Source organism: Rhagoletis pomonella, unplaced genomic scaffold, assembly GCF_013731165.1.
Source record: "Rhagoletis pomonella isolate Grant_MI unplaced genomic scaffold, Rhpom_1.0 Rhpom_scaffold_00004, whole genome shotgun sequence".
Taxonomy (NCBI): Eukaryota; Metazoa; Arthropoda; class Insecta; order Diptera; family Tephritidae; genus Rhagoletis; species Rhagoletis pomonella.
In genome coordinates, this window is record NW_023458558.1 from 51,271,744 (window position 1) to 51,285,834 (window position 14,091).

The 14,091-nt window shown below is 35.7% G+C and overlaps 1 protein-coding gene across 1 annotated transcript in view; it reads right to left on the reverse strand.

Annotated features, from left to right (window-relative positions):
- The window catches only part of LOC118737751, a gene marked incomplete in the record, with an annotated part of 20,946 nt that extends 20,630 nt beyond the window's left edge, over window positions 1-316 (reverse strand). Inside the window, 1 exon segment of the mRNA XM_036468483.1 lies at window positions 102-316.
- Window positions 317-14,091: the final 13,775 nt, after the last annotated feature.

Sequence of the window (14,091 nt, forward strand, 5' to 3'; positions counted from 1 at the left end):
TTTTTACTAATCACTCTTTATGCACCTGGACAGGGCCTCCGATGGCATTAACAAACACATAAATTCCGCGAAAGTCAGACACTCAACCGCATATAAAGTATGTATGTAGGTATATATACGCACCATATGTGGCTACAAACACCTTTGCCACTCCAACTTTAAGCACTTGTACATATTTTCCTTCTAACCAAATCTGTTCTAGATACGAATATTTCTATATCTATTGCTGTGTCTTCTTTTCCTAAACTTTTTATTGAAAAACTAACGATGGTCTCTTCTTGAACCGTTCGCGTCCAATACACGTGAAGAACTGAAACTGAAACTGATTTGGAGAACTCAAATCCACTTTTCCTCAACATTGAGAACCACTACATAGCCATATACATAAATATTTATGTACATCCATATATACACTCTAAGTCGTCGGCCAACATAAAACTCATCAGCAGTAACTGCTTACTCCTTGTCCCGCCATTCCGCTGCAATCCACGATCCGGTACCGGCAATGTGCATTGTGTACATACAAACATGCATACGTCGTATGTACTGAGGTACTCAATGGCATTGTCTTCTTTTCTTTCTTTTTTTGTCCTCGATCTTCAACAATCACCATCACCGTCGTCGCCGCCACCGCCTATGCCCAAATCGGCCTCTGACTTGCCTGAGTCGGTTGTGCGGGTTTGTTGACGTCGTACGCCGTCTGCTGTGGAATCATACGGGTATCGTTTGCTTTCTTCCCAATCCCGCAGCGTTGAGCGGCGTACTCTTGATCGCGCTCCTTCTGTCTTTGCCTGATCGTTATATGTATGCATTAGGGTGGTCCAAAAATACACTGGAAAATCGACGTTTTGGAATATTCCCGCTGCCACGATCAGGCAAAGTATAATATTTTACCGTGCCGCATAAAAATAAATATTTTTTTTTATCCAATTAAATGCATAATAACTTAATTTATTGAAAATGACCGTAGAGGCATATTCTTATTGGTAAAAAAAAATATTTATTTTTAAGCGGCGCGGTTAAATATTATCCGATTTCAAATTTAAAAAAATACGCGTCTCCTTATTTTCGATATTTTTAAGTTCTACCGGGTGGCTGAAAAAAAAGTGCACCACCCTAATGTACATATGTATGTAAGTATGCGTTGTTGGTATGTGTCGAGAGTCAATACATTAATATGCGGTTATTTGTGTGCATAGTTGCAATGTGCACTGCATTTTTGTATTCAAAGTACATTAGGGCAAACATCTCCGAAGTCGCCTAAAAATTTGCACTTCACAAATCGTTTTTCTACCAAATGCCATTCGAAAAGAGATCCTAATTGAGGTTCTGTCAATGCTAAGGACGTTTAAGGGATAATATGCCAGGGGTTTCATATGGTATGATGGATTTTGGAACGAATTTTCGTCATTTTTTGGGAATTTGGCTTATCGTCTGTCTGCATTGACGTTAAATTATTTTCTAAAGTGAACTTTTAGATATTTATTATGATAGATTGAATTGTGCTAGACCAGCGCTTGTATTTTCAAGCAACTGAAGTCTGAACTGAAGTCTTCCGGTAGGCAAAATATCACCACTAATAATTTCTCTATTCCTAGATTACACTCATATGGCAATGGGATAAGCCTTTGAAACTAAGTTTCGAGACCCAAGCTTACCAAAATTTATTTCAACATTTTAAAAATAAGAATACATCCCAACAAATTTTGGTTAGGAAAAGCGTAAAAATATGAAAATTTGTTGGGGAAGTTCCCAATTAAATACTAAGAAAAAAAATTAGTAGAATTTGGAGAAACCATAAAGCCTCCTCTTCGGATCGTTATTGGAGCCCGAAAACAATACAAAAACACTCAACCTAGCTTATCTTTGGATGATGTAAGGAGTCCTTTTAAATAAATAATGGGTTAAAAATGAGGCCGCGCGGATTCTTCGGGGGTTATCTGAGTGAGCTTTCTGCCACTCCGTAATCCCTCCTTTAAGGAGTTCTTTAGGTAGATTTGTTTTTACATATATAATGAAAGACCCTTTTCTGTTCCTTTGGGATTCTTTTCGGGCCCTCCCTAGAAAGGTCAGCGCACCACACAGGGAGTCCTAATTGTGCACCTTGCGGACTCTGCTGGTTAGCTGGAAATTTGTATTTTGTCTACGATTGTTCTATCATTTGTGAGAATCTAGAAACAAAATATCTACACAATTGCAATGATTGTCTCTCATCAGCAAATAAATCAACCCGCCCTAATGAAGGTGCATAAACATATATACATGCATATACATTTATAAATGTCTATGTGTTTGTACCAATGTTGAATGCACATCCATCATCGCTTCTGGCTCTGCAGCTACTTAAAATGGGAGAGCTGCTACTTTCTAGTTTTGGACTAAATGCAGCGACAGTTACACAAGTCAATAAAAGTTAGTTATAAAACGTTTTACTAAATATGGGTAAAAAAAAGTTCGTTATATACATATACATATATACAGTATCGGTCAAGACAAAAGCACCGCCTAGCGAAGTGAGCTCTGCGAATTCCAGTAGGTCCGATTTTTAGCTGAAAGGTTTCTAGTCGGATGCCAACTGCACAATCTGGACTCAACTGCTCGTCTTCAGATTGTACGCTCACTTACTGATAAACTTCGTCCTTTATATATATTACTTTAAGAGTTAATCGGATAAGTTTAGATAGTTTTCGTGACCAGAAAGATGTTTTCCTTTGTCTTACCCAGCTGTAGTGATTCAGTACACTAACAGTTTTCTATAAGTTTTTCAATTTCTCGGAAAAAGCATATGACGAGAGTTTAAGTTTCAAAGAGTTGGACTAAACAAGATTTTGATAATCTTCACCAGTGTGTAGCCTTGATTCTGATCAGCGCGTACGGCACTTTTTTACTTTTTCTCCCAGAATTAGGGAAACGATATCGAACTGAAAGTATCAATAAAGTACTTATTTAAAGTATCCCTGTAAGTTTAAAAAAAAAAAGTTCAGGATTGGGTACCCATCAATATCTGGCTAAAAAGACTCAATATTACAAATATGGATATTTACCAAATTCAAAACATTAAATCTAAATATTGGTCGCATTTGCTTTACATATAAATTCCAAAGTATAGGCATATGGGCGTTTCCAACGAAAAAAAAAGCAAAATAAAAAATGTTTCAATGAAAATTTTAGTAATGTAACGTAATGTAATGTCAGGTTGTTGCTGTTGTAGCGGCACTACTAAGCCCCGCCTATTTCACTTTGTCCATTAGTCGTTGTTGTCAAGCTCAACTAACGGTGGTCGGTGTCGCGTGGGGAGTCTCCACGCAATGTAAGATACTTCGGCTGATAAAAAAGAAGAAAAGACTTTTACATTATGGATATAATGTACAATGTGTTATTAATCAAATCAATTTTGCAATGTACCTACATTTACGAGTCGGTACGATACAAGGGGGGTTCTGGTACTCGAATCCAAAAAATGTCATTTTAAAATTATCGAGCAAAAAGTATCGGTATCGAATTGCAAAAATGTCGATATGGTATCGTATCGTATCGAACTTCGTGTCTCTACCCAGAATCTGCTATGTTTGCTATGGTTATTGGTTACTGTTATCCTCGAACAGTCGTGGTTTAGCGTCACCGAAGAGATATATGCATGAAATCATTCCTCGCACTTGTGCCCATTTCAATTCATCGGCGTAGTAGATTGCTATCGATCTCGATATATGTATAAACTAAATTGTCAAAATTTGTATTGAATTACGCATCTCCTGTTTTTTCACTTACTCAAGTTCAAGAAAATCTTATAAATGATAAAATGTTCCATACATCACTCGTCTGCATACGCAGCTGCTCATATTTACTATTATTTTGTCCCTCTGTACTAACAATTTTATTTAGACTGTGCCCATCGTAGCCTGCAGCTGAATGCTTGCACATTTTCAGAGCGTCAAAAAATTACATTTGCTACCAACATAGAATTCTTCGGACGCCAATTGATGATGGGCCTTATTTTTTGTACACGTATGTATGTATGTATGTATGTATATTGTACATTGCTCACGGCTCTTCTCTTCAACGATCATGCTGCTTTTTACCTTCACAATAAGCGTCCAAAGAGAGAATGAGAATGTTGTTGTTTTTGCTTTTATAGGTACTAGTCTTTTTTCAATGCTTCTTCGTACGAGTATGCATGAGTACTTATTTATTAGCCCAGGGGGTTCTAGCTTCTTAGGAAATTTGTGTGGCATAAGGTTGGGCTCTCAAGTGTTGGACACGTTTTTATTATTGTTTGTTTAATGTTATGAATTGATATGCTGCCAGTTTGCTTCTTGGCTTGCCGCTTTATCCATAGTTTGCTGCTATAGCAGCTACCCAGCAGGAAAATCATCAACTAAAAAAATCTGGTATCTATTATGACTTTGACAATTCTGAACCACTCGCAATAAACGGCATACTCATGTATTAGGTATGCCTAGGCACTTACGTCAAACTTTTTTTTCACATAGCCCCTCAGCGAATTTTCGACTGTGGCATCACGCAAAGACTACAACTTACGGATCTGAAGAAGCAGGCTCGAGCGCGCCTGAAGGTGATACGGATTTTTTTTAATTTTTTCGAACTTATCGCAGTGGCTAGACCACTCTCATTTTGTAAGCTGAAGTCGCCGGTTCGAATCCCAGTGAATTCGATGAAGAAGTCTGAAGAGGAGATGCGGTGATCTCCGCAATAGCTGCTGTAACTTCTACCATTTATAAAACTGTTGTTGTTTTCCCAACTATTTTTTTCTTTAACGGCCTCAAACTCAATAAAAATTTTTTATTATGATTTAAAAAACAAAAAAAGCGGATTCATCAAAAAACCAAACTAACTGAAGCATAAAAGGATAAAAAAAAAGTATATCTCTGCGCCAGGAGTCGTTACGAGGATTGGTACGCCACCACACTGTCTCGCACCTGGCGAAGAGGTAATGCAAGAAGTAAGCGTACTATTTACTATTTGGCGCCTAAGTTATCGCCATATTGCTTAGTTTGAAAAGAGTTTAAAATTGCCTAAAATCATGCAGGTATCGATCCTTTTACTTTGAAGTAGTATGGAAATAAAGTATCGATGAATACTCGTATTGATACATTTGGCTATGAAGGTATTCCGTGTGAACTAAACCATGCCCATAAAGTCCAAGACGAAGTAATGGTGGTGGCGGCCGTATACGCATATGTATGTAAAAAAAAAAAAATGAATTATGTACACCAAATACATCTTTTTGGCGTAATGTTCTAAACGGCGAAAAATTCAGCTGTCGCCCCAACACCAGCTTCAGTGGTGGAATAACAGTGTAGGAAAAAATTCCGGATTTCGATACGAATATTATTTTTCTATACCTACTCAGTACTTGGTGCAGAAGTATCGATGCCAAAATTGTTTGGTATCGAACGAAAAGTATCTAGTATGCGCTTGTCTTTACTCATATCGTTTCATCCCTACTAGAGACGCTTCACTTCGGTACTAAGCGATTTCCCCGCAGGGTATATATTCTAGTACATACATATATGTATATAGTATAAATAGTATATGCTGTATGTAGTTGTATGTAATTTCTACATATGTATTTAAATAATCATTGGTGTGATTATGAATGTATTGTTTTTTTTTTGAAGCTTGTTGTTTAGTTAGGTGTTATGTGTGTTTATTGTTGGATTGATGGAACAATTTACATACATATGAATATTTAGTAGGACCGAATATTATCTTGAGCGGAGGTGCGAGGATATGCTGTTCTAAATGTCGGAAGCTATTTGTGGAATGTTCGTGGAGATGTGCGTGCGCAGATAAAGAGCTCTAGAAAATTGGCTGTCACAGTTGTCATTGAAATACATATTTGAAGTACAACAAATATTAAGCTATTTTGTCCTATGGGAGGTTTGCGTGTTGAGCTGACTGACAATGCATGAAAGATTATTCAACACAACTAGAATGCTTAAAGTGTTCTTCCTCTTAAGTGCTCTTCCTTTGCAATTTTTTTAAATAAAAAATAAATCTAAAATGGCTTGATTTGAGACCTTGAATTTACCATTCTCAAGCGCCGCCCTTTATTTGTCTAAGACCATGGTGTAGAGCGGTGTCCATCGTTCTTCCCTTCGTGGAAGCGTGCTCCCCTTGTCTTTGTTTAATGTGTGTGTCTATCAAACTCCAGGGTCTTTTAAAGAAACGCCATCAGGCAAATGGGCTTACAGCCTTTGAAGTACTTGTCATATTATCTACCTGTCTTCCAGTAGAAAATAGCCCTTGCGGTCCTTTAAGTCGTTGGAACATAATTCAGTCTGATATAGCCCTTGAATGCGCCACTTATCCTACTTTAGCAACAACGCACGAAAGAAGTCATCTAGACCTGGTGACTTAAAGTTAGAGAAAGAGTTCAACCCAGTCTGGATGGTGACACGAGATTTCCAATAAAGCTTCCTCTTTCTCTGATGGTTGGTTGCGCCTATGACCATGTAGCAGTAGTTCAAACGATTCCTCGCCACTTTGAGTAAATTCTTTTGAATGGATTCCTTGGTCGAGACCAATACTGAAATTCTGCGATGAGCTTCTTTTTATAAGCTTTTTTTTATCTACATATGGCTTTCTTTTAGTTCTTTAGAAGACCTGTAAAATCGTTCCAAGACACGGCGGAGTCCGCAAATTCCGCTGATTTAAATATTCCCTTCATCCATGTCACGTACAGAGCTTAACCAAGGATGCTGTGTTCTTCATTTGGCCTTTCCCTACCAGTGTTTTAGACAAATCTTTTACAACCATAGCCCCCCTGGATCGAAATCTTCAAAAAGCTCCAAGTTTGTTAGTCTCGGGCTACTAAAAGAAGTATCCCTTCCGATAAGGCAAAGTCGATTTAAGCATAACGAACGTACGGCTGATTTGTAGACACCCCTAATACACTAATCTCTGCAATTAAATTGCAACACCGTACAACAAAAACAAAAAAATATAAACGCACGAAACAATATACTCACGAAATTAGGGGCCAAATATACTTTTTGTTTCACCAGGACGAAATTGTATTGAAAATACCGTTTTAATTATTTTTATTTTTTTTTTTAGTTTTTAAAGTAGAAGGACTCAATTCGAGGATGTTGTTTATCCTTAACCTATAATATTAAAACAAAATCAAATTTTTAATATTTTTTTTTATTTCAATACCTATTCGTGCTTATGCACCAAAAAATTTTATATTTTTGAATTCTACACAATATTATATCCTTCACTCGACATTCATATTGTTATTCTAAATTGCACTGAATTGTTTAAATAAGTTTTGGAACTAATCATATCTTTGCGATTTCAAATTCCTATAACAACCTGATGGCAGAGAGAAAAAACTGAAAATGCAGTTTTATGCTAGGTTTACATATAAGTAGATTATTCTCATTTTCGAGGTTAACTCCCTAGGCTGTAAGTAGAAAAAGAGAATAGTCATACAAAATTCCACCCTCGTTAATCGGTAATTATGAAATAATCTCAGATTTAACCGATAACTTTTCGTTGTCCAACTTTGTTTTATCGATTATTTTTGTGAAGAAGAGGAGAAGTGTCAAATGTAAAAGTAAACAAAAAGGGACGCTGGCAAGGAAAAAAGGTTTGTAAAGGTATGTTTAATAAAATATTAAGTTAAAATATATTCAAATTGCTTAATCAAGCAGAAAAAAGGGATCACGGTGGCACAGAGTAGAAACATAACTTTTCCTTGATATGTGAGAATAACAAGCACAACAAATTTGAGGGCTAATAGGGCATTCTTGAAAAGTTTTTTGAGACAGGGTGTTGTCGAACTGGCTGCCGAGATAGGGCGATCTTCCACTCAGCAGTCGATATGCTTTGGTATTTTATATTATTTCACATTGATATTTTCAGTTAATTAAATTTTTATTTTATTCCGTATTTAATTGTATCAGAAGGGTTCACAACCATTGTTATAAAGTAAAAAAAAAATTAATTAATTAAGTAAAAAATTAAGTAATTTTTTTTTCATACAAAAACTTGAGGGCGTGTTTGTTGTTAAATTGTTGAATATAATTGAAGAAACCAAAGATTCGAACTCGCTTAATCCAATGTGGTGCCGTTTGCCTTGGTAAAATTTTGTTCTGATCAACTGCGTAATTAATCCGTATTGACGTTGTCGTCTGTCTATGCTATAAGATAAAATACACAAATAACTACTCTGACTTCATTGCCAAAATCACCTTCACTTTGTCTCTACCTGATATTGAGACAACACAAGTAGTACATAATTTGTTAAGGCAAATTTTTGCGCCAAGCAAATCCTTAACTACGGTCAAGTTAAGTAAAGAGTGACTGTTTAAAATTAAAACTGACCTTCGTCAGACTGCAGTTAAATATTAACTTGGTAAAGCCCACAATTGCAGTGTCGAAAACAGTCAACTGGTAATGATTGCCTGCATGCAGTCAACGAATGTACATATGTAAGTACATGAATATGATTTGCGCGGGCTTTGGCGACTAGAGATGCATAAGTACACATAACCCTGCAGGAATTGCATCTAACTATAAGCTAACTTTAAGTTGGCTAGAAAGGAGCTAAAGGTCACTATTATCTGTATATTTTCTTTGACGAAAGCTAACTTTATTTCCATCGCGATTGCCGCGAAATAGTCAAGGGTGTTTTTCCTCTGCATTTGATTTAACTAACTTGTAACTAACTAATTTCGGGCATAAAATATCAATAGGAAAAAAATATATATATTTTTTTATTTATTTACTTTATTTATTTTATTATGTTTCATATTTGTTTACATATTCTGCTGCAGGTGGTCACATATTGGAACTCCGTCAGAAATAACTTCAAAAGGATGATATCAAATTTCGATCTTCCTTTTGTTTGTCCTCAATTCGAAAAAGTATTTGCGAAGTGCAGGATATTTAAATATAAATGCGTTTAAAGAAAACAATCTCCTCAGTACTCTTGCATTACTTGTCTACTAGTTTCAAGTTAGCTTTTTGTAGCTAACTACAAGTTACATATTTTATAGAAATCCCGCAAAAAAGCTAACTACAAGTGGATTATTTTTTATCAATTGATAATTTTTTCTTGCAGGACAATGTAATGTTCATATGTAGTATGTATGCATTTATGCATTTATTTGGATGCAACAGAAAGGTATGCCAATAATAAGGAAAACAACAGTTAGGCGGATTATATAAACGCGAAAACCAATATATTGAATTTTACTAACTTTCGGGTCACTTAAACAACTGCACTTCAACAATGGCAAATCCCCTTATATTACATACTTATGTACATATATATGTACATTTATGTATGCTACATACACTCGACGATACACTTGTCTGCTGCTGTTGCGATGGTCATTAACATGCGCGTTGAGACGCCGCACAGTGTAACGAATGCGGACGAAATTTTATAAATGAAGTTGTCAAATTCGGAAAAAATTTAATGCCAATCGACAGCAAATACCTACTTAAGTATAAATAGAAGCGAAATATTTTCCCAAAATTTTGATGCATACCTACTTTTTTCGTTTTTCAAAGTTGAGAGTTTAAAAAATAAAATATTCACTAAGTATTAACAGCTTTGGTGTAGTGGTAAGCAGTGCTTTCACTTCGCAGGGCCCTGGTCAAAGCAACATCGCAAACAATTTTAAAACAATTTTTTTTCTTATTGGGGTCGCAACTCGGCAGGCAATGGCATAACACCGACTGTATTTCTGCCATGAAAAACAGCTTCTAATAAAAATTCAATCGCCGTTCGGAGTCGGCGTAAAACTGCTGGTCCCTCTTCTTTGTGTGACAACATCAAGGCGCACGCCACAAATCGGAGGAGAAGCTCGGTCAAACACTAACCTATGTGTAAGCGCCAATCTATTATTATTATTATTTATACTCGCATAATACTATATCCTATATATTTTTGTATATAGCAGGTGGGCGTGGCATCGGAACAACTTTAAAAATGTCCATGTATGTTAAAGATATAATCAAATCTTGCACAAATAAGAAACTTTGTTGTAATCGGACTAAATTTGATATTTAAAACCGATGTTTTTAGTTTCCAGTTCTATGAGAGATAGGCGTGTTCTTCATCCGATTTTACTCAAGTTTAAAAAGTTTCTTCACATATGCCTGCAAATCCTTTGTGCAAAATTTCATTCAACTGCGACAACTTCATCTACTTTTGGCCACTCACTATATGGGAACGTTACACTGTGCGCCGCGCCGACGCTTTGGGTGCTTGGCTACTCATTGAAGATAAGCCGCCGCGGCAAGTGATTACCGCAAACGCGGCAAAATAAAACGTCCACTCAAAGTTTTTTTGGGCATACTGTCACTAAATGCCAAAATACTTATACTCGTTGTGACGCGAAACTTTCCCTGCAGAGAAAACTTTACCCTATGTAAGACAAATTTAAAACAATTATGTACATGCATGTGAATCGGAGGTCATTGTTGAAAGCTTCTACATATTTTTCCTTTTCACTGTAGCAGGGATCACACGAGTTGCTCATTTACAGTAGGAGTATTCAGGCGTTAATGCGAATGCATTACACCGGTGCGAAATGCGAAATCGCGAAATTTTATTAACAGCTACACATCGGAAAATCTCGCATGAGTCATTGCAATTTCAATCTGTACCTACCATAATCAAATGCAATGACTGATGCGAGATTTTCGGCTGTTTATTGTTGATAAAATTATGCATTTTCACATTTCGCACGCGTGAATACCCCTAGTTATAGTTACAGAGTGGAGCTGTTTGCTTAATTGGAAGGCGAGAAAAAATAGTCGTACGTTACAGGTGCTCATAAAATGTGATGATGTGCAAACATCTTCGTACGGCTTTGCAAAGCATTTACGCGTTTCATACTATTCCTTTATGCGGAACAAATACCTGACTTTTTCATAAAATCTTCGGGAATAGTTCAGCACTATTTCAGGATAATTTCGTGACAAGTTTCGAACTATCCCGAAATGATCCCGAACTTGGACCAAAATGGTTCTCAAGTGGTTCTGAAATAGTCGTAAGCTTGTTCCGATGAGCTTGCAACGATCCCGAAATGGTCCCTTGCTAGTCCCAAAAATTTGTCCGAACTAGTCCCGAAATGTTTCTGAAATAGTCTCAAAATGATCCGGAAATAGTCCTGAACCAGCCATAAATCGTCCCGAAATTATCTAGATCTTATGAATATCGATTGTAGATTGTCGGCACCTCGCGTCGCCGGGTCTTGATCCCATCTGTAATCTTGTGGGTGCGCCTTCTGATGTGCTGGTAGTAGGTTCTGCCGCGTCGAATTCCCTGCAGGGTATTCGCAATGTTTTCTTCCTCCTACGTTTTTTGTGCGGATATGACTGTTTATCGATTATTGTAACCGCAGTTTGTGGAATTGTCTGTATTTAATTAGCAAATATGCGTTTAGGTGTTGGTTTTTTATTTTGGGTTTTTTTCTTTATCTTTCTAAGCTTCTTTTGGATCTTCCGAACGTTTCCGATTATAGTCAATTTTTTTTTTTCTTTTTTTGAATGGGAAAACACATGACTGTATCTTGCCGGCACGGAACTATTCGTCATGCGTCACGTCGTCAAGTGGTTACAATAACTTTTAGCTTTACGCAAAGGATACGCGTGCACGCATAACCAATCAGTTGCATACATACATATTTATACACTTAGATGCATATTCACATACAAAGATAGATATTTATGTTTTCATACATGTCCTAACCGGACACATAAATTATCAGTATTAATATTTACATCGTATAAGTTTATGTGTAGACATTTTCAACTCAATTTCAATATCAAGTTTATGTCCGTGTAATTATTCGAAGGTTTATGAGTTTTTAATGTCCATAGCCAAGCAGTTTTTATGTACGTAGTATATACGTGGGGCGACGGATAAGTTTGCCGCGCACCTTTTTTTATTTAATTAATTTTTCTGTGTTATCCTATGAACTGAAGTATAGCTTTTATATACTGAATATGTGTATGAATATGTGTGTGTCAAACAAATGACCAAGAGTTGATTTTTTTGAATATTTGCAATATTTTTCGAGCTAAATTTTTATTTTTGTTTCTTTGAAACTACCGTTCAAGCTTTAACCAAAACCATATAAATTACAGTTTCAAGCATTATGTAAAATTTCAACAAATTTTGAAAAAAATTTCAACTTTTTAATCTAAATCTTTAGAATAGTTTTGGGGATTCCATATAAGCATGAACTTCTTATAAAATAAAATGCGGGAGACCGTTAGCAACAAACTTTTCAAAAAAAAAAAGAATGCCAGTTTTTGTAAATTGCACTTGTTATATAAAAAGAAACACAAAAGCAGTCTCGGAAAAAAAATTCCCAAAATTCAACGCGATTTTTAGCCGCTTGAAACTTGCACCTCTTTAGACTAAATTTGTATGGGCTATAAAAGTGCGTACTCGAAAATGTTCTAAAAATTCAGATTAAAAATTTGTTAAATTTTCCTAAATTTTTCATAAAGTTTGAAACTATGATTTATGTGGTTTTAATTAAAACATACATATACATACATATGTATATTTATAAAGGTATTTTTAAAGAAAAATAACAAAAACATATGACTCGAAAAATAGTATGTACACCCGAGCTACCATTGAAAATGAAATTGCACTTTTCCATTTCAACGTTTCCACAACAACCGATTTCAAATTTTCAGCTATGCCAAGGCATATTTAACAGATGGAGCAGTAAAGCAGCTGATTTGATTTTTGGTCTCTAAAATGTCAACATATTGTTTATTAGAATTTTTTAAAAATTCTAAATACCCAACATGTATTTTCATGTGAAATTTTTTTTCATAAAAAGAGGCAAACATTAGCTGCGCAGAAGGAAAACCACTGATTATTGAGCCTTGAAGAGAATAGATCAATGTTTCTGGAAGCAAAAAAAAAAGTCGCACCACTTTTTTTTAATTTTTGTTTGTTTAATTTTTGCTTATGTTTCACATGGCCCACTGTGATATTTAAAAAAAACTGAATATTTTTCGATATTTTAGAGACCAGAAGCTACAACAAAACACACGTGCATAATTGTTTTTTGTCCTAATGCTACAGCCTGTTTCATGTGCCTTGAGTTGTACGAATTTAGGAGGACGTAAAACTAAATTTTGAAAATTGAACCGACAATTTTTTACGATTTCGAAAATGAGTGACGCCTCATAATTCATACATATGTACATACATTTAAGTCACTGAAAAAGTATTCTTTAGATTTCTTTTCAAAATGCCGCCATCTAAAAATAATCGCATCTTTAATTCCTTAAATTTCAGAAGGAAAAGTGTATCCCATAACTTCCAGGGCATATCGTTCGCAACCCGACCATTCAATTAGCCAAGCGCTGGCCATTCATTTTAGTCCCCTTCCTAGTTATCCCAGAAAATTTTAGGCATAATCAACGACACCGACTTTCCTGCTTTGAATTTCTTCTTCTTTTTATACACTGCATCGATGCTTGCTTGGACTGCAGCTCATACTGACAAATTCAGGTTTCCCTGACACAACTCTAAAAAATCTTCGCTGCTTGTCGGGCGTTATGAGCGTTCGCGGTATCCAGTCCACATAATTTTTTTCATTGGAAATATTATAAACCGCACAAAGAAAAGGTTATTTTTACAAGCAATGAGTAACTTAATTAGTGTTGTCAGTAAGTAAATGATGAGTATGGTTAAATACCTTAGACACCAATTTATCAGGCGTCCCTCGTACATAAGTGTAAGTAAGTACTGCAAGTAAAATGGGGCCACATGTACATTTGTATGTATGTATATATAAACTTACGCACATATGTACATATACATATATGTATATTAGTAAATGAATTTATGCGTGTCACAGAGCTCTTTTGAAATGCCGCAGACTATCTATGTAAGTATGTTTCTTATAATTTTATGCATCGTACGATTTTTAATACTTATTTGGTTATCATTGCATTGGAAGAGAATATAAAATCTTGACACAAATGTATGTATTTGTACAGAGAATCTGTCTATTATATTTGAAAATTATTTATTTATTTCCTATGACTCCTATGTATATTAGCCTCTGAGTTTTT